This window comes from Physeter macrocephalus, chromosome 16 (assembly GCF_002837175.3).
Source record: "Physeter macrocephalus isolate SW-GA chromosome 16, ASM283717v5, whole genome shotgun sequence".
NCBI classification, from domain to species: Eukaryota; Metazoa; Chordata; class Mammalia; order Artiodactyla; family Physeteridae; genus Physeter; species Physeter macrocephalus.
In genome coordinates, this window is record NC_041229.1 from 46,219,565 (window position 1) to 46,246,722 (window position 27,158).

The following is a 27,158-nucleotide window of genomic DNA, read 5'->3' on the forward strand; positions in this document are numbered from 1 at the left end:
GAGAAACAGAGAATTGGGTTTGCAGAGCAGAGGGAGAGCCTCTTTCCGAGAGCCTCGTTGTCTTTTTTTTTTTTTTTTTTTTTTTGCTGGTGCTATTCTTCCCCCCTGGGATTTCTCTTGGGTCAGCAAACCCCTGAGATCTAAAGTCAACAGATTTTATCACTACTGTGGTCATCAGTAATACTCAAGTGGTCACATGATACTTCGGATGTGACTATAGTTCTCAAGCTGTCACCCCATGACACCCCTTTTTGGCATTTCCGATACATGTAACCATTTTTACATACCTTCCCAGTCCCCTTGACTTAATCTGGCAGCCTGAAAAAAAGTTTCCCTATCACTGCTAGAGCTTCAGGCCTCTTGAAAAGGGGAAAGCGAGCTTTTTTTTTTTTTTAACTAAAGATTTTCATTAAAAGTTTTTTTATTTTTCTGGTTACAAAATGGTTCTGTTTCGTGTAATAGACATGGGAGTATGTTGTATCAGCCAGCCAGGAAAATGACTTCTTTAGCTAAATTTATAAGTTGGGTGGTCTGTGTCCCCATATCCAGAAAAGTCATCAGACAAAGCAAATTCAAGGCCATTAGCAGGACACTGTCATGGGAGCAAGTAATATTATGGACCACACAGACAGAGGGTAGGGAAGTCACTGCCATTGGAGACGGCTGCTGATGTCCCAGAGGAGAATATCAGCCCTCTTGGTTTGCCTTTCAGTTGCTTTCCACCTCTTGGTCTCACCTGAATACCACCCTGTTTTAGTGTGAGTGAAAAGCCCAGGGAGCAAGAATCTGCAATGCTCTTCTCTTTCGCTGCAGATCACTATTGTATTTTATCTCAAACCATACCTGAAGGGAGGCATGTAATTTAAATTCTCTTCCCTGTAAGACCGGCTGTGTTTCTCATTTCATTACCTACTTATTATGTAGTTATGACGTTAAGGAAAATTCAACACAAGCTGGAATGAATTCATAATCCATTGCACTTGTAGAAACACTTTCCGTATAGAAAATATTTTTATTTACACGATTTCATTTTTTGCTCATGGCACCTCTCAGGTAAGCAGCGCAGGCACTACTTTGCTTTCGAGATGAGAACTGAAACTTTTGCCCGGAGTACCTCGGTGGGTGAGTAGCCTGTGGGCTAGGCTTGTTCTCTCATGCCTAGCCCAGGGTTTTGTTTTCGTTCTACACTCAGTTGTGGGTTGAATCGTGTCTGCCCCAAAGACACGCTGAAGTCCTAACCCCCTTTACCTGTGAATGTGAATTTATTTGGAAGTAGGGTCTTTGCGGACATAATCAAGATGAGCTCCTACTAGATGAGTGTGGGGCTAATCCAATAACTGGTGTCCTTATAACAAGCGGGGAATTTGAACACAGACACAGGAGAATGCCATGGGAAGGCAGAGGCGGAGATTAGAGTGATACAGCTACGGGGCAAGAAATACCAAGGACTGCCAACCACCACCTGAAGCCGGGAGAGGCATGGAAGATTCTTCCTCAGACCCTCCAATAGGAGCCAACCTTGCCAAAACCTGGGTTTGGACTTCCATCCTCCAGAACTGTGTGAGAGTAAATTCCTGTGTCTTAAGCCACCCAGTTTGTTTCGGTAGCCCTAGGAAACTAACACGCTCTACTCCTCTGATTTTTTTTTTTACTGCAAATAGTTCACTGAGAATGGGTAAATGTTTTGGCAGGCAACTCAATATCGAGACCTTGGCCATGAGCTTCTGTTGTTTAAGGATTATGTAGCATAATCACTCTTGTAAGTTTCTTTATCTGTAAGCTGGACACCTCTAGAATAAACCCCAGGACCCTGGACACTCAGCTGATCTGAACTGGTCTTAGCTGCTCTCCCGTCCACCCACCCCCGATAGGAGCCCCGTATGCAGGGCTGGGACCTTGACTGGAATGTGGCCTAAGGGTTTTTTAGCATTTCTGTCCTGAGAACTGATTTTTTCTCTTTCCCATTTTAGCTTTCACATGCAATCATAATTTTAAAGTTGAGCAGACTCTTGACTAAAGAGGTCAGCCTTGGCCTCCTGTCTTCAGAGTTTCTGTGAACAGAAATAAACCACACTCGGAGAAGGGCGTTGTCCTCTGCTCAGTTTTCCTTCACCATGCAGCTGGGGTGTAGGACTGGGAACATCTCGCTAAATGTTTTGAAAATGTTGGACCTGCAAAGGTTTAGTCCAAAAAGTTTTCAGAATGGACCTTGGTCCCACCTGAAATTCCCAGAATCACCCTGTCCTTTTCCTTAGGCAGAGAACCCACGGATTCATCTGTTCTCACAGCAAAGGATTCCAACTTCTCAAACCCCCAGGGAGAGAGAATAAAAAGTAAAATTTATTACATTTCACATCAACCGCCTGATTTTCATCAGCCTCCCACATGGTTTCCTATAAGCACCCGATCCGGTGTTCACCCAAGAACGTGCTTAATCTCATAGATAGCCCACATTATCAATGCCTTTCTCCTTAAGAGATTGAATGATTGGCTGTCTAAATTTTCCAAGATGCTGAAGGATTGCATCATTTCACTTGATATGAGGTGAATGTAGAGTATAAAGCACTGAGATGGGATTGATAAGTCACAGAGAAAAATCTGTCCTAGTTCCATCGTTTTCCTTACTCTCCCTTGCCTTTCCGCATGTGTTTCCCTTTGCCTGCAATGCCCCTTCCCTCTTTCTTCAACTAGGCTGTTTCTATTCTTCTTTAACGTTGAAATCTTAGGTCATGTCTCCTGGGAAGATGCCCCTGACCCTCCTACTTGCCACTTCCTGACTCTCTTTTCTTCTTATCATAGGTAAATTTTAGCCTCTGTGCTTTCAATTCTGGGAGCCTTCATTGAGCTGTTGGTAATAGACTATTCATGTGTCTGTCTCCCGACTAGACCAAGCACCCTGACGATGACTCTGAACACCCAAAGGTGCCCATCTGTGGGTCCTCAAGGCCTGGCATGAGTTTCTGAAATATCTATGGAGAGAATAAGGAAGGAAGGATAGAAGGACAGGAGGGTTTTAGCTTGTTAGGCGGGGAAACTGTGGAGCTTTGGTGACAAATGTGGCCAGCATAGGAAAGAAACCAAAGGTCCAACAAGAGGCCTCACCTAGGCAGAACTTTCTGGAAAGATGCTTGGTCAGTAGCCGCAGAAAATACTGTAGTCTCAAAGATGGTTTTAAGACTGATCACCTACCTACCCACTGTGTTGCTTATTGTTAAGCTGTCTCTCTTCCCCCTTTTTTCCCCTCTCCCCCCAACAAATATTTGCTGACCACCTACTATATGTAGAATACTGGGGTGGGCTGTGGAAGGGAGAGAGGGAGTGCTTGTAGAAAACCACAAAGACAAGGTCCAACTCAGAGTCCAAAAGTGCAGATGACGAAACGGAGAAAGAATTCATCTGTTATTAACAAGCTTAAATCTCCAAACCTGGAAAAACAAATCCTCTATTGCTTAGTAAATATTTGTGGAATAGCTGAATAAGGGTCCAGCATGTGTCAGCCTGGGAGGGTACACCAAGATAAATAAGGCACAACCTTTTCCCTCCAGAAGTTCATGGCAACAAACCACATGCCTCAGTACCTGGTAAAGGATCTGTACCTACTAAGAGATCAGTGCTACTATTCCTATCACATTTATTAAGTAATTTCTTCCTAATCTGAGTCCCAGGGCCTTGTTGGTTTAGTTTGGGTAGAACAGCTTCTGAGTACTGAGTGCAATGGGAAAACGTTTTCTAAACCATTCTCATCCCATTTGATCGCTGAAGGACACGTCTGCCTCAACAGGTAAATGTGTAGGGAGGGCGCAGGAATAGGAAAAAGGAAGGGGCAGATTCCAGCAAGCATGACTTTTCTAAAACTTTGTCTGCTACTCAAAACCACCCTCTGTTCAAAATGTAAAAAATAAAAATTAGGGACTTCCCTGGCAGTCCAGTGGTTAAGACTCTGTGCTTCCACTGCAGGGGGTGCTGGTTCAATCTCTGGTGGGGGAACTAAGATCATGCATGCTGTGCCCCATGGCCAAAATAAAATAAAATAATAAACATTACAACTTACTCTTGAGGTGCCATTGGAGGCATTTAGTCATGAGATCCGCTACCTCCATCTGAATATCTTTGCTGGCACACATGATTTATGATACTTGCACCCAGTAGGTGGTGTGTGTAGGCGTGTCTGCCCTGTGTCCTCTGACACCCGCTCTCTTGCTTCTCTCATGTCATAATTCTATAAATCCAAAGAGACTACTCTATAGAAATCAAGAGAAGTACACAGTCCACCCTCATCTCCTCATTTGCCCAGAGTGGAAGGAAGAAATGTGTAAATAAACTTGGCTGAGAGGGACTTCCCTGGTGGCGCAGTGGTTAAGAATCCGTCTGCCAATGCAGGGGACATGGGTGTGAGCCCTGGTCTGGGAAGATCCCACATGCCGCGGAGCAACTGAGCCCGTGTGCCACAACTACTGAGCCTGCACTCTAGAGCCTGTGAGCCACAACTACTGAGCCTGCGTGCCACAACTGCTGGAGCCCACGCACCTAGAGCCCACGCACCGCAACAAAGAGTAGCCACCGCTCGCCGCAACTAGAGAAAGCCCCGTGCGCAGCAACGAAGACCCAACACAGCCAAAAAAAAAAAACCTGGCTGAGAGATCCCTGTGGGGTGGTGCAGGCGGTGAGTCCTTCAGTGTAACTGGAGCCTGAGATTCTTGGAGTGGGAGTGTGGGTGGGCTGAGGCCGAGTTACGAAAGGCCTTGGAGCTTGCCCTGTCTCCTGAGCTGGGCACAGGGGAGGTGGCAAAAGTTTGAGGGCAAGGGAGGCTCACACGCACTTTGGTGTTCTACAAAACTCGCCCTGGCTGCCGCAGGGGCCTGGGCTGGAGACAAGGAGGGGCTGGGGAGGGCAGGCAGACCAGTTTCAGAGACCATGAAGGCCTGAATGAAGGGGGTAGCAGAGAGCTGCTGGAAAGGAGGGGTGATTTTCAGAGAAACCGCAACAAGCTGCGTCCTCCTTCGCACAGTTCAATGAGCCGAATCTGTGCTTTCTAAATGGCCTGTGTTTCAGAGGCCGGGAGCTTTCTGTTTGCTCTGCACACCTGCTATAGCACACTCCCTGCGTTGCAAGTTCCAGATAAATAACGACCTCCTCACTGAAGGGCTGTGGCAGATTGCACCCTGGGGAGCTGGGGTTTCCCGGATGAGACTGTCTCCCTCGAAGTCTGCAGGTCAGCATGACACCATTTGTTGGTGGCTGGAAGGGACAGGGTCCTGGAGAGGAGAGCATAGCGCTTAGTTGTTTGTGTAGTGCTAAGGGGTCCCACCACCTCTTTGGACTCAGAGTTTCCTCTAAACATACCTCCTAGAATAGCTGATACAAATTCCATAGTAAGTGCTTCATTTCGTACAAACTTAATCCCACTTATGTCTGCCATCTAACAGATTTTATTTCTTGACACAGTTTTCTCTGTGGGTTACTGTGATCAGTAAAAGTCTGGACTGCCTAACTAGACCCACGGCAAAAGATACCACGAGCACACACATTTTCCCTAGTCCTCTTCCTTTTAAATCAGAAATTCTGTATAACATTTTCCATAAGAGAAAGAGAGAACCACTTCCTAGCTTTTTTTTTTTTGGTCCTTTTTTTTTTTTTTTTTTTTAAACAACAGACCTTCCTTTTGGATTTACATCAGCATTTAGCTAACTTCCTGAACACTTCACCCATTTCCTGAACTTATTCTGAGGAAGGAAAAACATCCTCCTTCAGAAATAAATGCAAATAATCGCAGAGATTATTTTTATTAAATAAATAGTGTAAATGCAATGGAATTTCCTGTACGATGAACGTTTACCGTGGATATTTCAACAAAAATCTATTTGTTGTGATCCTGTAGGGACTATCTTATTTGCAGGTAGTCTGAGGAATTACAACCATTATGTAGCTACTCAGGAGATAAATTCTGAACATTTGCAGTTTTTGCTGTTGTTAAGAATATTTTTTCTTTTTTACTCAAATATCTGAACACCAGGGGGAATGGTTTTCTTTAGGTCAGCAATTTTGAAGATTTGTCTTTTTAAAAACAGGGTTCTCATGACATCTAGTGGTAAATAAGGGAAGGACAGCTTCAGAGCAGAGATTAACTTCATAGATTGTCTCAGTGATCAGGATTTTTTGTCTATGCATTAGTTTGGGAGAAAACACACCTGTTCCAAGGACTTCTTTTTCTTTTTTTTAAATATTTATTTATTTATTTATTTGGCTGCACCGGGTCTTAGTTGCAGCATGCGGGATCTATTTCCCCCACCAGGGATCGAACCCGTGCCCCCTGCCGTGGAAGCTTGGAGTCTTAACCACTGGACCGCCAGGGAAGTCCCCTCTTCTCTTGATCAATATTTCTTCAGAGCCAGCCCACCACCTAGGACTAAACTGGTTTAATTTACAAATAAATGAAAGGTGTGAGACTTTGCAGAGAGAAACACATCAATATATCAAGCTGGGGTCAGGTTCCCTTCAATTTTTTTTTTTTTTTTAATGAAAGTAATTTCTCTGCATTTGTAAGAAGGCCGATTTGGTCATCTTTTTGTGGAGAAGAATGGTACTTTTCTGGTGAGTAAATCTCACTGACACCTTAGAGATGTGTTTTAGGCTAACTGTCCCTGTCTTTTATGAAGGCTTTATAGGGCCCTTCCTTTGTTCTCCAGTGTTGGGCAGCGGCTGATCTTTAGAGACAGAGGTGATCGGGATCTGAGAAGAGCTTTTCACCCCTCATCTTGACCTCCACCCCATCCGGCAGAAGGCCGTCCGGGACAGATGGATATCTGGCTTCTTGCACCAGCCCCAGGAAGAGATTCCTTCATCCATCACCCAGGCTGACATTCTTCCGTAGGTCCAACCCCTTAGTGTGATATCCAAGGCCTCCAGAATTGGACCCCTTCCCCTCTCCTCCAGTCTCACTTCCTGCCTCTTCTTCAGACACAATGTATATTCTAGCTAATTCCAACTCCCTGTGTATCTCACACTGTCTGAGTCTTTTCTGCCTTTGCATATGCGGGTCCCCTCAGCCAGGAGATTCTGTCCCTCCATGGCTCTGGGCTCACTCCTCAAGACCCTGTGTAAGTGTTTTCTCTCCTGGGAGCCTCGAATGATCCAACCTGGCAGACACGGTGCACCTGGTATGTCACCTCTCAAACACCTATAGTTGCCTGTGTTATCTTACATTTTTTGTCTGTATGTGTGTCTCCCCTAGACCTCTGTGATCTTCTGGACAAGAGCTGTCCTGGTGCCCAAGTCCCTGGCTTGTCCAGGCACTCTGCAAACGTTCACTGATGTCCTCACATCAGCCGTCTGTGGGGTTAGACTGTCCCACTGGGCTGCAGTGTTTTGATAGGAGCAAATTGGGGGGCTGGGGCGTGCAGCTAGTTCAAGGGTAGAGTTGGCAATCAGCGGAGTAGGTCTTTGAAAATGTACAGAATCATTTATTATCCCAAATGACCTCAACCTTCACCCCCTGAGAAATACGATGGTTTCACAAAAATGATCTCTAAGTTTCTGTCTGGGCCCAACATTGTAGGTTTCTATAACTGGGGGATCTGTGATCTAAAATGCCTGGGTTTTTTAAAAATCTGGGGTCAATGAAGGAAGTCTATAATTGCATGCAAACTGTTTTATGTACACATGTGTCTTTTGGGAGGGAAATGGTCCAAACTTTCATAGATGGGTCTATGATCACAAAAGATTAAACGTCACTGATTAAGAATTGTTCACCAAAAGGATGTTCATAATCTCTATTGGCTCAATAGGAGCTGACACCTTCTTTCGTGCTTCAGGGGAGAGGCTTATAAACCAGCAGTCCTGTTGTTTTTTGTTCACTGTCCTTCATGAGGGCACCTACAGGTCTGGTCTGCAATTTAAAAAGAGAGGCTAAGGGGCTTTTGGCTGTGTTTCATTTTGTGTTGTATTAATTTCCCCCCTCCTTAGGTTCTAAAGGTAGGTGAGGGTGTAATTCTTCCTGCTCTGGGAAAACTATCACACAGCGCCCACAAATTCTGCCCACATGGTCCACTCTGAACCCTCTGGGTAACGTCAGGTAACCTGCACATGACGCGTGATTATAAAACATTCTGCCACTGTGGTCTGGGCCTGCAAATTGCTATGATGCTTTTGCTCCTGGATGGGAGATGCCATCTGTAAAGTGAATTGTGGCTGGCGGGGCAGGCTTCATGGGTGTGTGACCTGGGCAATCTTTCAGGGCCCCATGCTTTGTTTAATGCTCTACTGTTGCTGTCTTGAAGTTCTTAATAATTTTTGAACAAAAACCTCTGTATTTTTACTTTTCACCTGGTCCTGCAAATTATGTTGCTGGTCCTGAGTGGCTGCACCTACTTGAAGGAGCAGCATGCAGTGGAAAGGGCATGAGCTTTGGAGTTGGCAGTTGGGGTTCAAATCCCAGTTCTGTAATTTCCCAGCTGTGTGAGTATGAGTCGGTTACTTAACCTCTCTGAGCTTCAGTATTCTTATATCTAAAATGGTGACCATAATGTCTGACTTTTATAATTGTTGAGGTCATTAAACAGTATGTGTGATATAGTGATTGTCAATGGTTGATAATGATGACAATGATTTGAAGTTAACTAGTTAAGGAAGAATAAAATACATTAATGTGAAAAGGAGATCAAAACAAAACAAACAAATAAAGCCAATGACACAGACTTTTAGAGGTGGGAAGAATCCTAAAGATGAGCTCCTAGGTTGAGTTGTTTTGACCTTTGTCCCTCCATAGCACTTTGTACATAATGTCATTAGAGCACTTTAAAATATTATGTTATTATTATTTTCCTTTATTATACATATTTTCCCCATTAAACTTTGAGACCCCCCCCACCCCCACCCCGAGACCAGGGACTGTGTCTATCCTTTTTTTTTTTTTTTTGCGGTACGCGGGCCTCTCACTGTTGTGGCCTCTCCCATTGTGGAGCACAGGCTCCGGACGCGCAGGCTCAGCGGTCATGGGTCATGGGCCCAGCCGCTCCCTGGCATGTGGGATCTTCCCAGACAAGACCCCGTGTCCCCTGCATCGGCAGGCGGACTCCTAACCACTGCGCCACCAGGGAAGCCCTGTGTCTATCCTTTTAAAAAAAACTTTTCACTAGGCCTGTCACAAAGTAGATGTTTAATAAATATTTGTTGAAAGAATAAACTAGTTCATTATTTTATTTTATGGTTGAGAAGCTGAGGCCCAGAGAAGTTAAGTGAGCTACACAGGCTCACAAAGCTTGTCCTTGGGAAAGCCAGAACTGGAATCCCTTCTGTTTTGAAAGGATTGCCTGGGGGCCCCATGTGGACCCAGGCTTCTGAGCTACTAGACACTGTCTTTATTGCTTGCTGAGTTGCAATGATCGGATTACCTGGGAAATGTTTGAGCCTTTTGTGTAAGTGTTTATTTATTTATTTGGAGTCAAAAATCAGAGGGGAAGACCAGCCACTGGAGCTGGAATATCCTCGTGTCTATCCCAGAGAACTTCTGGAGAAAGCAATCCATCAGATCACCTTTACTGCGCTCACAATCCTGGGACAGCTCAGGTTCCCCTCTCCCCTTCCCCAGACACTCCCATTCATGAGATTATCTTCTGTGATGCTGATGTCCTGGATGTGATTGATTACCCCACCACTATCTTGGGGACCCGAGAGTGACCTTCTGGGTGCATTGGTAAGGAACCAGCTTGGAAAAAACAAAAACAAAAACTTGAAGGCATCCTCCGGTTGGCCTGAGATAAGGGGACCTCAGAGTCATCTTTCATTAGCCTGGCAAAACAATCTAAACAATAAAAAAATCCATAAGAAAATATTCTCCTTCCAGGGACTTGAAAGATACTCCTCATTTCACCCACCCTGTCAACATGATACCACCCCTATGTAAGAAAAACAAATGTGTGTGTGTGACAGGAGGAGAGGAAGGGAGGAAAGAAGAGAAGGAAAGGTTAAAAGAGAAAAGGAGGAGGTGGGAGGGGGAGGGTGGAGACCAGGAATTCCAGGAAAAAGATGAAGAAATAAAGACGGAGGGAGAGACTGAACCTATTTGGAAAGAGATGCGGGACTACTATTTACCGGGAGGTTAAATCAAACCATCAGGATGAATCAATCCAAGTCACCTTGTTAAGCTCACTTGGTGTAACCAAAATTCTTGGGCTGGGGAGGAAGGAGTGGGATACTGCGGAAAGATCTGGGTTTGAGTTTTGGCTCGGATGATAATTTGTTGTGTGAACAGGGACACGTCATTTCAAGTCCTGGACCTCAGTTTTCTCATCCAGAAGTGGGGGAAACAGATGAAGTGAGACATACGAAAGTAATTTGAAAAAATGGAGTGTGACACAAGCAAACACGGTTCTGAATTTACACTCAAGCTGGATCCATTCCACTTAAATCAAAACAGGCTTGGACGCGCCCCCAGCTCTGCTTTTCATGGGCTTGAGAAAGTTTTCTCCCTCGTGCTTCTTAAATAAATAAATATATGATCCAATGAGCTCGTTACATCCTTATGCTCAGGTGAACTCATTCCAAATCATGGGTACAATTCTGAAATCATAATAAAAAGAGAAAAAAGACACATGGCTTACCCATCAGCTTTCAACACATTTATTACAGTGGAATGGGCACATCTTGTGAGGAATGAGATCTGATGCAAGTTCTGCCACTCAAGTGCTGTGTGGCCACCCACAGATTTCTCAGTCTCATCCAACTTCACTCTTTCCACTTCTGATGCGGAAACACCTCCCTCCCAGTGTTGTCAGCACAAGGACAACGCTTAGCACAGCTCCTGGCATCTGTTAGCGCCTCTGCCTGTATTGACCATCACTGTACCGTCAGTTCTAGCACAGACTAGATGGGAAATACGTGGTACTTTTCCTTCTCCCTTTCTGTTTTTCAGTCCTCTTACCTTATCCCCACTCCCACTTACTCAGGTGTATGTCCATGGCCCCCAAAGTAAAGTCTTGGATCTGAGTATCTGAGATACTGCTAGACAGCATCTCTGCGAAGCCTTCCGAAGAGAAATGAAACCACTATTTTACGACTGTGTATCTGTCTTTGGTGTCAACAATGAAAACAGATTCTAGATAACTTATTTGGAAGGGAATTTATTGGGGGGTTATTGGAAGATGGAGAGAATTAGGCTTAGAAACTGGTGGAAATTAGGGGAGATTCTTGTGCTGTGAAGAAAGTAGTTGGGGAGAGTGAAAAGGTCTAAATAAGAGTTTTGGCTTGGTTGATAATTTGTTGTGTGAACATGGACACGCCATTTCACATCCTAGGCCTCAGTTTTCCCATCCAGAAGTGGAGAGTCAGAGGGTGAGGCCAAAGGTGTGATAGCAGTGGTGCCCTGGCAGGAGTGGTTTGGTCAGCATGCCGGTTCTCCTACTTCCCGAACAATGACTACCAGCTTTCTCCACGGACAGCAACCAACCACATCCATGTTTTTGTATTGCTTCCCTGAGACTCCCAGTTCAAGGGAAGACCACCAGTGGGGCTAAGCCCAAGTCAGTTGCCCATCCTCAGATTTTGCCAGGGCCAGTGTGTGTGTGTGTGTGTGTGTGTGTGTGTGTGTGTGTGTGTGTGTGTGTGTGTGTGTATGTGTGTGAGATCCTGCCTACTTTTAAAAAATTTTATTTTATTTTTATTTTTGGCCGCGTTAGGTCTTCGTTGTTGCACACAGGCTTCTCATTATGGTGGCTTCTCTTGTTGTGGAGCACGGGCTCTAGGCATGCAGGCTTCAGTAGTTGTGGCGGACGGGCTTCAGTAGTTGTGGCTGGCGGGCTCCAGAGCGCAGGCTCAGTAGTTGTGGCACACGGGCTTAGCTGCTCCACGGCATGTGGGATCTTCCCGGACCAGGGCCCGAACCCGTGTCCCCTGCATTGGCAGGCGGATTGTTAACCACTGCGCCACCAGGGAAGCCCTCCTGCCTACTTTTGATGTGGGACATGGGTCCTACCTCCCACCAAGAGGAACCACAACAGAGATCAATCCTTAGAAAGAGAGAGGGACTGGCTGACATATACTAGATAATAAAAATATGACCCATGTCCACTGCAGCTCAGAAGAGGATCTTCAGCCATCTTCCAGAGGTCATGGAATCTAAGGCCCTGCTTCGTGCAGGGACAAAGGGCCCAAGTACAGCACTGGGGTGTTTAGCATCCATTGGTGTGAATAGGGAGGGCCCAGCTGTGTCTGCTCTTTCAAAGTGGTTTCGAAAAGAAAAAACCATTAAATGAAAATGAATAATTAGGGATTTATTAACATTGAATAAAAAGCACATATAAAAAAGTTGAATTCAGTTAAATGGTGAAACACCAGCTATTCAGATGGCTTTTGACTGGTTTCCGCACAACTGTTTCTCCAAACCTGTCTACATGCAGAGGCAGATGCTTCAAGCAGGCACGTGTGTTTCCCACACACTCTCAGCTCTCAACAAGCTCTCCTGAATGCTGGGTGGCCGTGTCACTGATTTTTATGGTCCCTGCCTCAGGAACTGACTGCTTCCTTCTTTCTGTATCTTCAAACCCTAATTATTCAAAAAAATAAAGACTCAAGCCCAGCAGCTGAATGCATTTTTTGTTTGGGAAAGCCCAGTTTTCAATAGAAAACTACCCCCGGCAAAAGCAGTTCCTCCCCCCCACCTTTTTTTGTGCCCCAAGAACAAGGATTCTGATGAATCTCAGTAGCCATTGGATCCATTTCCTACCAAAAGGTGACAAACCAACAAGAAAATAATGATTAATCACTCCCCCAGCCCTTCATTGCAAATAAACAGGACTACCTCGGGCAGTTCAGATGGTCAACAATCACCTCCAAAATTTGGTATTTATTTAGACTAACTCCTCACTTTTGCACAGGGCTTCACAGTTTATATAGAGCTTTATGGCTTGCATGGAGCTTTGTAGTTTGCCCTCTTAAACACATTATTTTATTTGATCCCTATGCTAGGCCACTGGGCAAGCATCACCTTTCTCCTTGATCATTGTAAACACCTCTTCACTTTCTCAATGTCCACTCTTTCCTTTTTCTTTTAAATTGAGGTACACTTAACATATTATAAAAAGCACAAGTCTCAGTTGTTCACTTTGACAAGGTTTGACAGTTTTACACTGTGTAACTGCCAAGTACAAAAAGATATAAAACATTTCCAGCGCCCCAGAACATTTCCTCATTTTTCTTTCCAGTCAATTTCCCTCTCCCCGCAGCAACTACTTTCTGATTTCTGTCACTATACTTTTTTTGTACATGGATTTCATTTCATGTCAATGGAATCATACAGTATATGCATTTCTGTGTCTGCTTTTTTTCATGGATTTAAAAATGATCTATGTTGTGTGTATCAGGAGTTCCTTTCTTTGTATTGCCAAGTAGTATTCCATTGTATAAATGTATCACACTTTGCTTATGAAATCATCTTTTGACAGAAATTTGTGGAGTTTGAGGGGCACAATTTTTGCTTTTATAAATAACGGCTGCTATAAAAATTCTTGTACAAATACTTTTGCGAACATATGTTTTCATTTAACTTGGATAAATACCTAAGAATGAAATTGCCAGGTCATAGGGTAGATGTATGTTTAACTTTATAAAAAAAAGCACCAAATAGTTCTCCAAAGAGGTTTGTCAGATATATGAGTTGTCAACATCCACTCGGCTTCCTCTGGTCATTTGTCCTCATAGACTCCAGAGCAATCTATTCAAAACATAACCTTGATCCCATCACTTTCCTGCTGAAACTGTTTCAATGGCTTTCCACTGCCCTTCGGATAGAGTCCAAATTTTTAAACGGAGCCTGCATAACATGGCCCCTAACTTTGCATCAGCTACCGCTTCCCCAGTATCCCTGTCCCGTTGTGTCTGCATTCCAGTCTGCTGAATATGTTTCCACTCCTCGCCTGTGAAGCTCTAGCTCTCCCCAGGGGTTTGTACATGGAGTCCCTTTTCCTAGATGGCCCTTGTTCATCCATTGGCCCCTCTGCCTATTTATCCTTCAAGTTTCAACTTACGACTTAACTTCCTCAGGGACTTCCTCAGCAGACTAGGTCAGGTCACACGTTACCTGCTTCTGTAGCACCCTGGCCTTCACCTTCTTAACATTCATTGTAGTGTTGTTATTTTAAAATTATGCATATTTATTTCAATTTCTAAATAGGTTATACATTCATGTGGTTCAAACATTCTCAAAAGATATTAGGTGAAATGTTTTATTCCTACCCGTGTTCCCTTTTGCCTGGTTTCCCACCTACCTTAAAAAAAAATAATAACCCCTTACACTGGTTTTAAAATCCTTTCCAGAAATTTAAAAAAATGCCTATACAAAATTTTACACACATATACACTATACTAATTATTAGTATTACTCTTACTAATATTATTATATAATTTTATTATATTAGTTTGTAACTAACACTATTTGTACAACTATACTATCATTAGTATTACATTAATACACTCTATATACCATCCTGCACTTTGCTTTTTCCACTTAGCAATATGTCTTGGCAATTTTCCTTGTCAGAACTTAGAAAGCTTCCTCATTCTTTGTCAGTTATGCCCAGTGTTTCACTCTATGGCTGATCTAGGCCTATACTGGTGGCCATTTCAGTTATTTTAAATCTTTTGCTATTACAAACAATGCTGCAGTGATAACAATCATATACATATGTTACTTTTTGTGAAAGTGAGAATATCCAAAGGATAATTTCTTAGGAACAGATTGCCGGTACAAAGGGCATTCGAGTTTGTATTTGAACAAATTTTGGCAAATTGCCTTCCATGAGGTTGTACCACTTTATACTCCCACCCACAGTGTATCAGAAAACTTGTTTCCCCTTGACCTCATATGTGTTGCAGAACATTTGGAGATTTGGCAATCTGAGAATAGAAAAATATTATCTTGGCATAGTTCCTTTTAGTTTGCATTTCTTACTTGAAAAACTAAGCATCTGGTAGGATTTGTTGTGCTTTTAATTACATAGCACAGTGACGGGCATGTGGTAGATATCCAATAGAGCTATTGATACAATAAAAAACATATGTATTATATATTAATACATATACGATGTATTGTATGCCAACTATCATGCCTTATTTATTAATGTATATTTAGCATATGTATTATACACAGATATATATAATGGTTAAATGGATGAAAAACTGAATGATAATCAAAGAGCTTAAGATAAAGTGATTTAGGACACACAGCTCATAAGTGGAGATTTTCTGGCATCAAGTACACTATGATTTCTATCAGCCTGTGCAGCCCCACATTTCTAGGGTGGTCCAGAAGGAGAAAGGAAAAGGAGAGGACACTGAAGGGCAGAAGGTAAAATCTTAGCCCTGCCTTGCTCTCAGTATTACTGTTGAAGTCATTTACATGATGCCAGGTGTACCACTTAATGCTAACTGGAGAACACCCAGGTCAGGGCCAGCTTCCGGGCTCTCATCACTCTGTGTTTGGTTAAGAGCGTGGTGGTGAGGGTCTATCAGACCTGGGCATGAATCTCAGCTCTGAGAGCAGCTTCTCCTAAGGGGCAACTTTCTGCTGGTGAAGAGGAGATGACAACAGAAACCTCGAGGCTTCTGTGCGTCCCCAGTCCTCTTCCTCCAACAGCTTTCCTCCCTGTCGGTACCCTGTGACTCCTCCAGGCCCCCGGCAGAGCTGATTGGACCCAGGGTGGACTGGCCCAAGCTAGGTCCTTCAGAATCTCAAGAGGATCTGGGCATAGAGGCCACAGGCTCTGTTAATTCTTGCTCTGGGAAGGGGGGTGAGGCCATGATGTGGCGGCCCTCTTTTTTTTTTTTTTTTTTAAATAAATTTATTTATTTATTTTTGGCCTGTGTTGGGTTTTCATTGCTGCGCACGGGCTTTCTTTAGTTGCGGAGAGCAGGGGCTACTCTTCGTTGCGGTGCTCAGGCTTCTCTTTGCGGTGGCTTCTCTTGTTGCAGAGCACGGACTTCGGTAGATGCGGCATGAGGTCTCAGTAGTTGTGGCTCACTGGCTCTAGAGCGCAGGCTCAGTAGTTGTGGTGCACGGGCTTAGTTGCTCCGTGGCATGTGGGATCTTCCCGGACCAGGGCTCGAACCCATGTCGCCTGCACTGGCAGGTGAATTCTTAACCACTGTGCCACCAGGGAGGTCCAAGGGGTGGCCCTCTTTGACTGTATGTAGGAATTTGAGGGGGCCCAGGCAGTGGCCTCCCCTTCCTTTGCCCCACTTCAGAGCCAGATAAGGCATGGGCGAGGTTATGGCAGAGGAAGAGTTACACATCTGCCTTTTGTAGATGAACTTGGCTCAGTGTGGCAGTGCGGAACCCCATAGTGAGACAGACCTTGTAGGCAGCCCTGAGCAGTCAGAGACCACCCCATGTAGATGCAGGAAGGGAGGTTGGGAGCTTCCTGAGGGCCTCCAAAGAAGAAAGGGGAGAGGAAAGGGCTGATTGATGAATTCCTGGTCCTTTCCCCAAATTCATCAATCAAAGGCTGGAGTCTAACCCTAACGGGGGCCCTTGTGCTTAGGCACACGGTTGGTCACCCTAACATGGAGGTGCAAAGCTGAGAGAAGTTGCTCATTGGAGATGCAGCCTCCACCGTCTGGGCTCTGACTGCCCAGCTTCTATTTCTCGTCTCTTCTGAGGCCCAGTCACACTTCTTGGTCTTAAGTTCTCTCAGACGCATGACGTTCTTTATAATGATGTGTCCCCCTTTATTCAAATTCTTTCATGTGGGTCCTGTTACTGGTGCCCAACACCCTTTAATAAGGCTGTAAGTCACACAATTGTTGTGAGGTTTAAATAGAGAAATGTCTACAGGGCATCTAACATGGTGGACTCAATATATATATCTTTTGATGGGGGAAGGGTTGGGGCAAAGCTCTGAGCCCGTCAGTCAACTCGTTTCCAGTTTGAACATGACACCAAATGAACCCCAAAGTCTTCAAATTTCTACTTGAAGGTCAAAGAGCCCCCCAAAGTTGTATATTTGCTGTGAAAATATTGTTGAAGTCATGCCTGTCACAGGCTGGGGAGACGGTGTCGGGTAGTAGCTGGAGCCAGACATACTTGGGTAGTAATTCAGGCTCCAACACATACTATCTGGGAGGCTTACAAAAGTCATCACCTCTCTGAGTCTGAATTTTCTCAACCATAGAAGACAAACCTAATTTGCGTGGTTGCTATAAGCACTAAATATGCCCCTGTACACAATGAGTGCTCAGTGAATGGTAGATACGTATTATTGCAATATTCTCAGTACTCCCAAGAAGAGTCAGGAGGACCCTTCTTTCTGATGATAAGAGCTACCTGCCTGATTATGCTTCCCTTTTAACCTAGAGTCCAGAATCAAATTTACAACTTAGTCATGGCAACCCTGTTACCATTAAGGTTGTGATATTATAACCTTTTCCTAGCTCTTGATTTTCTACTTTTTAAGCTTATCAACCAATGAGAAGAACTTATCAACCTGACCAGACCAGGGCATGTGTATATATGTGTGTACACACACATGCACAAGCTTCGAATAGCTATTTTTCAAGGCAATTCCCACTTGGGTAATGCCCTGCCAAGAGAAAATGTAAATCACTTTTCAGTCCAGCATCCAGGGGCTCTGCAAATCAGTCCAAGATAAATTTAATCTTGGTCTACATAACAGAAACCGGGCAGCCAGCCAGCTAACTTTTGTTTTGTGTTTTAAGACATATTAAGAGAAATGCAACGTGCTCTTTGTCAAGTGATGTCTATGGTGATCAAGCATGGCCCCACTGGGCTAAGGTGTAGCCCTGGCAAAGGACCGGGGTAGCTTGGTGGGTTGGGCTAGGGGAGGACCTTTGAGGGGTCAACTCCCCTGGGTAACTTAAAGGCTGCAGAAACCTCTAAGGAGGGAAAAAGCAAGAACCTCAGCATTCAGGATGTTGCTTCTAAAAGTGTCACAGATCAGAAACTCCTAAGGGTGGAGCGGGGAGGTGAGCGTGAGAGAGAAGCAGGGAGATGAGGTGCGGCCAGTTCACAAAAGGGAGTTTGAACCTTCCCCTAGAGGCTGTGGGAGCTCTTGGACCAATTTAGACAATGATACTGTCTTGCCCACTCTTCAACTCAGCACTATGGAACTGGGAGTCAGGAGATTTCTCATTATCATGTAATTACTATAACAATACTTGGAGGTAGACTTTATTACTTTTCTTTTCCAGTTGAGTAAACTGAGACTCAGAAAGTAACCAAATTGCCTAGGATCACCAGGCTAGATGGAGCCAACACTTGAAGTCCAAGAGCCTTCAGCACCACTCCTTGAATTTTCCAGTTTGGCTCCAAGGCAAGGACAATATCTTAATTATGCATCTTTGTTTTCCCTACCCCTCCCCGCCTGGTCCAGCTCTCCAAAATTTAGTCGGCTTTGGGAGGTTGAAAAGTCAAACAGGACCTCGCCTTTTTTTTTTTTTTTCCCCTCCAGCAGGCCCTGGGAATGGCTGTAGCAGCTGGCAAAATAAGTGCACTTTGAGGCCAGAGACCCTTTTCTCCCCTTCGGAGCACATTCCCTTTTCCTGTTCCGTCTCTGAGAGAGGAATTTTGCCCGTGGGAGCTGTCTCAGGTGCCAAATGCTCCCCCTGACCTTTCCGTGCCTCCCTAACACATTCCTGCATTTAAATCAGAGCTGGTCAATGTTTCATTCCCTGCTACCCTCCCAGCCGTATCTTCTGAAGCTGGTGAACGATTAACCTCCAACAGCTCTTGATCTTCCTCCTGAGAAGCCTCCGAACACTTCACTACTGGGTGTCAATGATCTACCAAACCTCTCCAGTCTCAGAGGAGCCCCTTGCATACATTTTTTTTAATGATTCTGATGATATACGATTCTTCCAAACAAGTAAATACAAAGCACCCACATCAACTCTTGAATCACATTTTCTTGAAATTTATTGAAAATTGAAAATTATTACAAAGAACCAGAGAAGACGGGCAAAGAGTCTAGCTTAGCTCTGCCACTTATGTCCTTAGCCAAATCTCTTCCCTTGTGCAGGTTTTCTCTTCTTCACTTATCAGATGAGGAGAATCATTCTTTTCTCTTACATTTAGTAAACGGATCAAACATCAATGTAAAACGGTTTGGCTCCGAGTAGAAATATAATAAGTATTCTTACTTAAGAAGAAACTGTAGCCCAAAGTTTGTAAAGGCATAGACTTCTGGAACTGGAAAGCACCTGATAGAGCTTGTGCAACTTTTACAAGTGAGGGAGCTGGAAAGGAGAAGTCAGAACTGTATTCATCAATCCCTCAGTCAGTCCGTGGTCTATAGTCTAGTTCAGCTCTGTCTAGTAGAAATACAATATATAAGCCATACATGTAATTTTAAAAGTTTTAGTAATCACATTTAAAAACTAGAAGGAATTGAGACTTCCCTGGTGGTCCAGTGGTTAAGACTCTGCGCTTCCACTGCATGGGGCACGGGTTCATTCCCTGGTCAGGGAACTAAGATGCTGCATGCCGTGAGGCATGGCCAAAAAAAAAAAAAAAAACGTAGAAGGAATTGACACAACATTGTAAATCAACTATACTTCAATTAAAAATTTTTTTTTAAAGTAGAAGGAAACAGGTGAAATTAATAACATTTTCTTTAACCCAATATATGCAATATATTTTTCATGTAGTCAACATAAAAGTTATAAACAAATTATTTTATATTTGTTGTACTAAATCTTCACAATCTGGTGTCTAGTTTACACTTAGAGCACTGTTAAACGGACTAGCCACACTTCAAGTGCTCAATAGTCACATGTGGCTAGTGGCTACCATATTGGACAGCACAGCACATATCTAGTTCAACATGTCAGCAAACATTTTGTGCGCCTGTCATGTTCCAGGCACTCTACTGATGCAGGGATATGAGGGTAAACAAACGCAGGAGAGGACCAGGTGGACAGCCTTGGAAACCACAAACCATAACCCAAGGCTGGGAGCCCTTCCCCAGCTAGGCTGCTGGATTATGCATGTGTATCTGTGGTTGAGCAAGTCAAGAGGAAAATTCTCCAGGGACCATATATCTGTATCTCAAGGGCATTTTCCTCTACTTGGGTATCAGGGATAGCAAAATTTTTGTACTGAGTTGCTATTATGTCCTAGGCATTGTGCTCTGTACTCAACAGGTATTGTCTGATTTACTTCTCAGAGTGACGGTGTGGGGATATTCTTTTGCCCATTTTAAAGAAGAGGAAGTAAAGGCTCGGAGAAGCTGAGTAATTTGTCCAAGGGTCATACAGCTTATCAGAGGCAGAGCTGTGACTCAATCTCAGAAAGGAGGCATGTTTAACTTGGTCAGTGTCACCCACGGAGAAGTGAGCAAGATGAATGTCCCTTGGCCATTATTATTTTGGACTATTTAGAAACGTTCCTGAAGTTTCCTGAATAAAGTGACTGGAGGTTTATTTTAATAACAACTTTCCATCCCTGGTGACCAAAGTTCCCGCTGCTTGAAGGCTGTTTTCAATTCCTGCTCACACAGGAATTGTATGAGCTAGTAAAAAGTACCCAGAACGTGAATACCCACCAAGCTGGAACACGGGCTGCTGCAGCTCCAGTATTTCCTGAAAGAGTATCCACTGCCATAAGGGCAGGTGAATAAGTTTATGAACCTGGAATAGTCAAGGTGAATGAAATGTTCTGCTCAAGATCATCAGAGTGATTTCATGGGGACATCTCCCCCTAGAGGAGAATAGACAGTGTGTGTGTGTTGGGGGGAAATTAGTTCCTAGAAAAAGGTGATACTTTGCATTAAGAAACAATTCAAAATTAGATCACATCCTGAAAGAGCATATGACACCCCGTGAGACTCACGTGGCTGAACTTGAACTGGATTGACTGCAGGATTAGGAAAAAAATAAATCAAAACCACAAGTTTATTTTGTTATTTGAAATGATTTTGTTTACTTATATTTCATTCACTCAGCAAATACTTTCTGAGCACCCACTAGGTGCTGGATCTGCATATATGGCAGGGAGGGTGGGAGGCAGACATAAGAAAAATGCAAGGGGAGGCCACTTGACCCTCAGGTAGCCTTTAAGCTGAGCTGAGAAGTCTAGATTTCAGAGCTCAGGTTTGGGTTTACAAATCTAGGAGCTGATACATGAGGCTTAAAACCATGGGAATAAATGAGATTCCCTAGATAGAAAAAAGAATAGAAGGTCCAGGACTGAGCACCGAGAAATAGTGACATTTCACATTGGGTAGAATAGGAGCTGAGAAGGGAGGCTGGGAAAGGAGCAGTCTGTGAGCTTGGAACATAACTAGGAGCGTGGGTCTCACAGGAGCCAAGAGAGTGCTTCAGGAAGGAGAGGGTGCATTACTGTGCCACGTGCAGCTCGGAGGGAAATAAGATGACAATAGCAGAGGCAGTAAAAAGGGTCATTTGGACGAGGTGTCATGGTGACATTGGTTAGTCACTGAGGGGTGGTGCTGAGACTGGGTGGAGTGAAGGGTGACTAGGAAATGCAGATGTGAGGACAGAGCGTGAAATTTGCTCTTTTGGAACATAGAAAATATGAAGTTGAGAAACTGAGAGATATGTGGAAGGGGAAGTGGTTGGATCAAGAAAGTACTGGTTTTGATTTGCAGATAGAGCCCTGCCCGTAGTCACCCTGTTCTTTCTTCTGGAGTTCCTCTGCAGGCAGATCTCTACTCATTCTGTACGATCCAGATGTAAGTGTCCCGTCCTCTGTCAGACATTCGTTCCGGGGCCAGTTAGATGTCTGTCCTAGGTCCCCAGGCCACACTGTGTATACTCTGTCTGCCTTAAGGCTTATTTCAGAAATAAGGAGGAGCCCTGGAAAACCATTAAATCTCAGCTCCTTCCCTGTTAGATATTCCCAGGTCCCTCTCTAGAGCTGCAAGACACCCGGGGGTGAAACCCTCACATTCACATCAAGTTGCACACTTCACCACAGAAGCACAGGCCTTCACCCGTGGGTGGGTGGACCAGGGAGGGGGGTCTTGGCTCTCTGTGGATGAAATGCCCTACGCTGTAGGCTAGAAAACTGAACCGAAACCAAGGGGTACCACAAGGTGTCACTGTTGACCCTCAGTGACAAAAACGGATTAGGGCAGGGACTTGGAAAAACACTTCAAAAACACTTACTCTGCAGATGAAGAAACTGAGGCACGGAGAGGTGACACGATTTAACAAAGATCATGTAGCCAGTTAGTGGCAGAGCAATTATGAGAATCCAAGTCCCTTAACTTTTGGATCCTCATGACCACCTTCCCCCGCTACTCTTGGGCAGCACCTAGAGAGGAGGACCAAGCTGTTTCTACAATCATTCACTCAAGACCATAGCTCTAGATTGGAAATAGAATAGAGGAAAATGGAGGCGGGAAAAAAAAGAACGGAAAAAACAAACCTTTAGCATTCACTTTCCCCATGTGCCTTATGCAAAGTGTTCAGCTTAGATGCCACGGCCCACAATGAGAGTGTGGCACGCAGGGCCCCCATCTGTGACATGGTTTGAAGAGCTGAATAGAAAAGTATCAGGTAATGGGTTTCATCCTTTTTATGGCTTCGACTTAAAAAGAGTCTGGTTCCCAAGGAAAACAAGAAGCCAATTTGCTTCAGCAAAGAATTGGCTGAAACCTAAGCAGGAACCAGATAAAAACATTTGGCGGATAGAAGAATGAGGATAAATTTCTGGGCCCTTTGTTCGGGGAACGGAGCGCTCTGGGGCAGGAGATCTTTTGTGAGCCAGTGACCTCTAGACCAGGCATTTATCCCGGTGTCTGAAAAGAACAAGGTAGCAGAGGAGTCTTGGGAGAGGGACTTTGTCCTCACCCACCAGGTGTCTCATGAGGTCTCCCCTGCTCCTTGGCCTGACTTCCATCCGCACTTTCTTCTCCCCTTGTGGTTTCTACTGGAGTCTCCTTTTATTGCCTCCCAGTCAACTTTTTTAAAAAAGTTAAGGTAATAAAATTAACATGAGCTCATTTCAAAAATTCAGATACGAAGTAGCAGAAAGAAGGAAATAAAAAAATCTGTAATCCCTCCATTCAGAAATCATTGCTGTTAACCTATTGTCAGTAAGTCAGGCAGTTGGCTTGTGGAGCACCTGCCGTGTGTCCAAGGCGCTGGGTTTAGAGCCGGGAAACAACACACACCAATCCCGGCTCTGCCAGAGCCTCCGTTATAGTTCGGGAGGCAGACAATCAACTTTAAAAAGAAGTAAAATACTTAGTGTCAGAGTCTGGTAAGTGCTATGGGGACAGAGAAACGAGAGAAGGGGATGGAGATTTTGCTGGTGGTGAGGTGGCGACTTAAAATGGGATATTCTGAAAGTGCCATCTGAACAAGGACCTGAAGCAGATGAGGGAGCAAATCATGTGGACACTTGGGGAAAGGCTCCTTCCTTCCCATCCATTTCCTGTGCATATGTAATAATGCAATTATAGCATAAGTAATATCTGACTACCACCTCGATGCTAAAAACATAAACAATATGGAAACATATAGATGACGAGATAACCACTTTCTCACCACCCATCACCTCCTCCTCCCTCCAATAAACACATTGACCATGGTGTGTTCCCTACTGAACTTGGTCTCTGCATTTGTATTCATTTCTGTGTATCCCACCCATGTACTTAGCTTCATTTTATTTACTCCATAAGTGAGATTATCCTTTGTGAAGGTGATGCCTTTTTATTTTCCACAGTCTGTCTCTTCTAAATGTTTTCTATACTTCAGAAATATAGGAGAGCTCTGGGCTTCATATAAAAATGAAATAGGTACATTTCATTGCTAAGTGTGGTTGGATGTTTCTCTTCCTCCCATGGGCTATTAATCTAGGATCCATTGCATTATATTATAATAATTTGTTTCTGCCTCTGTCTCTTCTATTGGACAGTGAGTTATCTGTGGTCAGGGATTGGGTCTTCTCCCTGAACTTCCAGTGCCTGGTACAATGCCTAGCACATGGTGGGTATTCTGTAAATGAATGGGCAGTTAATTACACTTTCCTATGTGACCATATAAGGCTTCCAACATTGGATGGGATATGCGCTGAGATCAATGTTATGGTCTTTCCTAATGGGAATCATTTATTCTCCATTGAAAAATCTGTGTCACTATAGGATATAGCCATTATTGGATGGCAGCCAGGATGCCTGGGGTCAAGTCCCTCAAATCAAATAGTCCAATGTTAGCTATGAGAGCTACCTTTCACTACCCTTGCTGAAAGGAAATGAACATTTAATGAGTGCGCAAATGTGCTAAGCACTTGACAAAACACTGCTCATTCAAGGCACAGAAGAACTCAATAAAGTAGATACTATTTTGGAGATGTGAGGAAACCAAGATTCAAAGAGATTAATATGGATATTACGTGGGTCCATTCATGTACCACCATGCAGATTTATCTTACCATTTCCCGACATTTATTTTAGATTTTTTTTCCAGAAATAAACCATTATGTATAAATATACCCTGGAGGACCATGTTCACAAATTTAATTGCCAAGCCTGGATGGAACATTTTAAAAGCCACTTATGCAACTTTATCACTTAGCAGACTTTAATTGATCTTAGGCACTGGGCTAGGCCCTATGGATACAGAAAGGAATGAAGCATGGTCCCAGCCCCGAAAGAAACTCCCTTTCCAGAGGGAGTGGCGTGGCAGATACAAAAGCTTTTACAGTTGAGAAACTGAGGCTCAGGGAGGGCTGGTGACTCTACCAAGGGACAAAGCCAGGTCTAGAGCTCAGGGGTCCAATGAAACTGACCTCTTAGAGCCCTGGGAGACCCCTACAGCACATCCCTGCCCACTTGCAGCAGGGCGGCCCCTGAGTGGAGGGGTCTCCTCTAGGAGGGATGCCAGCCACGCAGGAGAGCTGGTCTGACACAACCAAGCAGGATCCATGAGAAACACTCATGGCTGTTTTTTTCTGTCTCCACTAACCAACTTTTTGCTGCAAAGAATAAAATTCTTGCCTGGTGAAACACACTTCCTGTCAGGATGAGGCACACCCAGCCAGTGGAAACCACCCAAATCAAACGAAGAAAAATCCTTTTAATTCCTCTAGGTGCACATTTTTGGGTTCCACTGGATTGTTGCCATTTTCCCAGGGGCTATGCCAGTGGTGGGTTTGAGGAACAGCAAATTAGAACAATATACTAATAAGGGTAACAACCACAGTGACATTAAATCATCCACCATTTAATATCTCCAGTTAAATTCCCATGTTCTATAAAAGCAATTCATTCTCATAGAAAACTCAGAATCTGACAAAAATCTGTGTGCTTTTTTGATAAAAATAAAACCCAATTCTATATTTTCTCAGTTCAAACAACCACTGTTAACATTTTGATGTGTATAGTTCCTTTTTAAAAATAATATTTATGTACATTTTACATCCTGCTCTGTTCACATAACTTTATATGGTAAATATGTCCCCATTAATTATGTTCTTTAACACATACTTATAAATGATATGTAACATTCTGCTATGCAGTTGCCATGTGATTTAGGTGGTTAATCTATTTTTGGACATTCACATCCCCACGTAATTTTTGGTTATTATATTGTTACAACTCTAAGCAGATTCTTGCCTTATTAAGAGGCACCACTGGACTTCCCTGGTAGCGCAGTGGTTAAGAATCCCCCTGCCAATGCAGGTGACGAGGGTTCGAGCCCTGGTCCGGGAAGATCCCACATGCCATGCGCGGAGCAACTAAGCCCATGTGCCACAACTACTGAGCCCACACACCTAGAGCCCATGCTCCGCAACATGAGAAGCCATCGCAACAAAGAGTAGCCCCCATTTCCACTAAGATCAGGAACAAGACAAGGTTGCACACTCTCATCACTATTATTCAACATAGTTTTGGAAGTTTTAGCCCAGCAATCAGAGAAGAAAAAGAAATAAAAGGAATCCAAATAGGAAAAGAAGAAGTAAAGCTGTCACTGTTTGCAGATGACATGATACTATACATAGAGAATCCTAAGGAGGCTACCAGGAAACTACTAGAGCTAATCAATGAATTTGGTAAAGTAGCAGGATACAAAATTAATGCACAGAAATCTCTGGCATTCTTATACACTAATGATGAAAAATCTGAGAGTGAAATTAAGAAAACACTCCCATTTACCATTGCAACAAAAAGAATAAAATATCTAGGAATAAACCTATCTAAGGAGACAAAAGACCTGTATGCAGTAAATTATAAGACACTGATGAAAGAAATTAAAGATGATACACATCGATGGAGAGATATACCATGTTCTTGGATTGGAAGAATCAACATTGTGAAAATGACTCTACTACCAAAAGCAATCTACAGATTCAATGCAATCCCTATCAAACTACCACTGGCATTTTTCACAGAACTAGAACAAAAAATTTCACAATTTGTATGGAAACACAAAAGACCCCGAATAGCCAAAGCAATCTTGAGAAAGTAAAGCGGAGCTGGAGGAATCAGGCTCCCTGACTTCAGACTATACTACGAAGCAAAGCTACAGAAATCAAGACAGTATGGTACTGGCACAAAAACAGAAATATAGATCAATGGAACAGGATAGAAAGCCCAGAGATAAACCCACACACATATGGTCACCTTATCTTTGATAAAGGAGGGAAGGATATACAGTGGAGAAAAGACAGCCTCTTCAATAAGTGGTGCTGGGAAAACTGGACAGCTACATGTAAAAGTATGAAATTAGAACAATCCCTAACACCACACACAAGAATAAACTCAAAATGGGTTAAAGACCTAAATGTAAGGCCAGACACTATCAAACTCTTAGAGGAAAACATAGGCACGGACAAAGGATTAATGTCCAAAATATATAAACAGCTAATGCAGCTCAATATTAAAAAAACAAACAACCCAATCCAAAAATGGGCAGAAGACCTAAATAGACATTTCTCCAAAGAAGATATACAGATTGCCAACAAACACATGAAAGAATGCTCTGCATCACTAATCAGCAGAGAAATGCAAATAAAAACTACAACGAGCGATCACCTCACACCAGTCAGAATGACCATCATCAAAAAATCTACAAACAATAAATGCTGGAGAGGGTATGGAGAAAAGGGAACCCTCTTGCACTGTTGGTGGGAATGTAAATTGATACAGCCACTATGGAGAACAGTATGGAGGTTCCTTAAAAAACTA

General features: G+C 43.7%; 1 protein-coding gene across 4 annotated transcripts in view; it reads left to right on the plus strand.

Annotated features, from left to right (window-relative positions):
- The window catches only part of FZD4 (frizzled class receptor 4), a 53,396-nt gene that overhangs the window by 9,178 nt on the left and 17,060 nt on the right, over positions 1 to 27,158 (plus strand). The window contains exons 3-4 of one of the 4 annotated variants that reach the window (XR_008619615.1): positions 1,054 to 1,122; positions 6,687 to 8,509. The gene's annotated coding sequence lies outside the window, so the exon portion shown is untranslated. Of the gene's footprint in view, positions 1 to 1,053; positions 1,123 to 1,374; positions 2,776 to 6,686; positions 8,510 to 27,158 lie in introns of those variants that run through there. The other 3 variants (XR_008619617.1, XR_008619616.1, XR_008619618.1) reach the window with 3 other exon arrangements.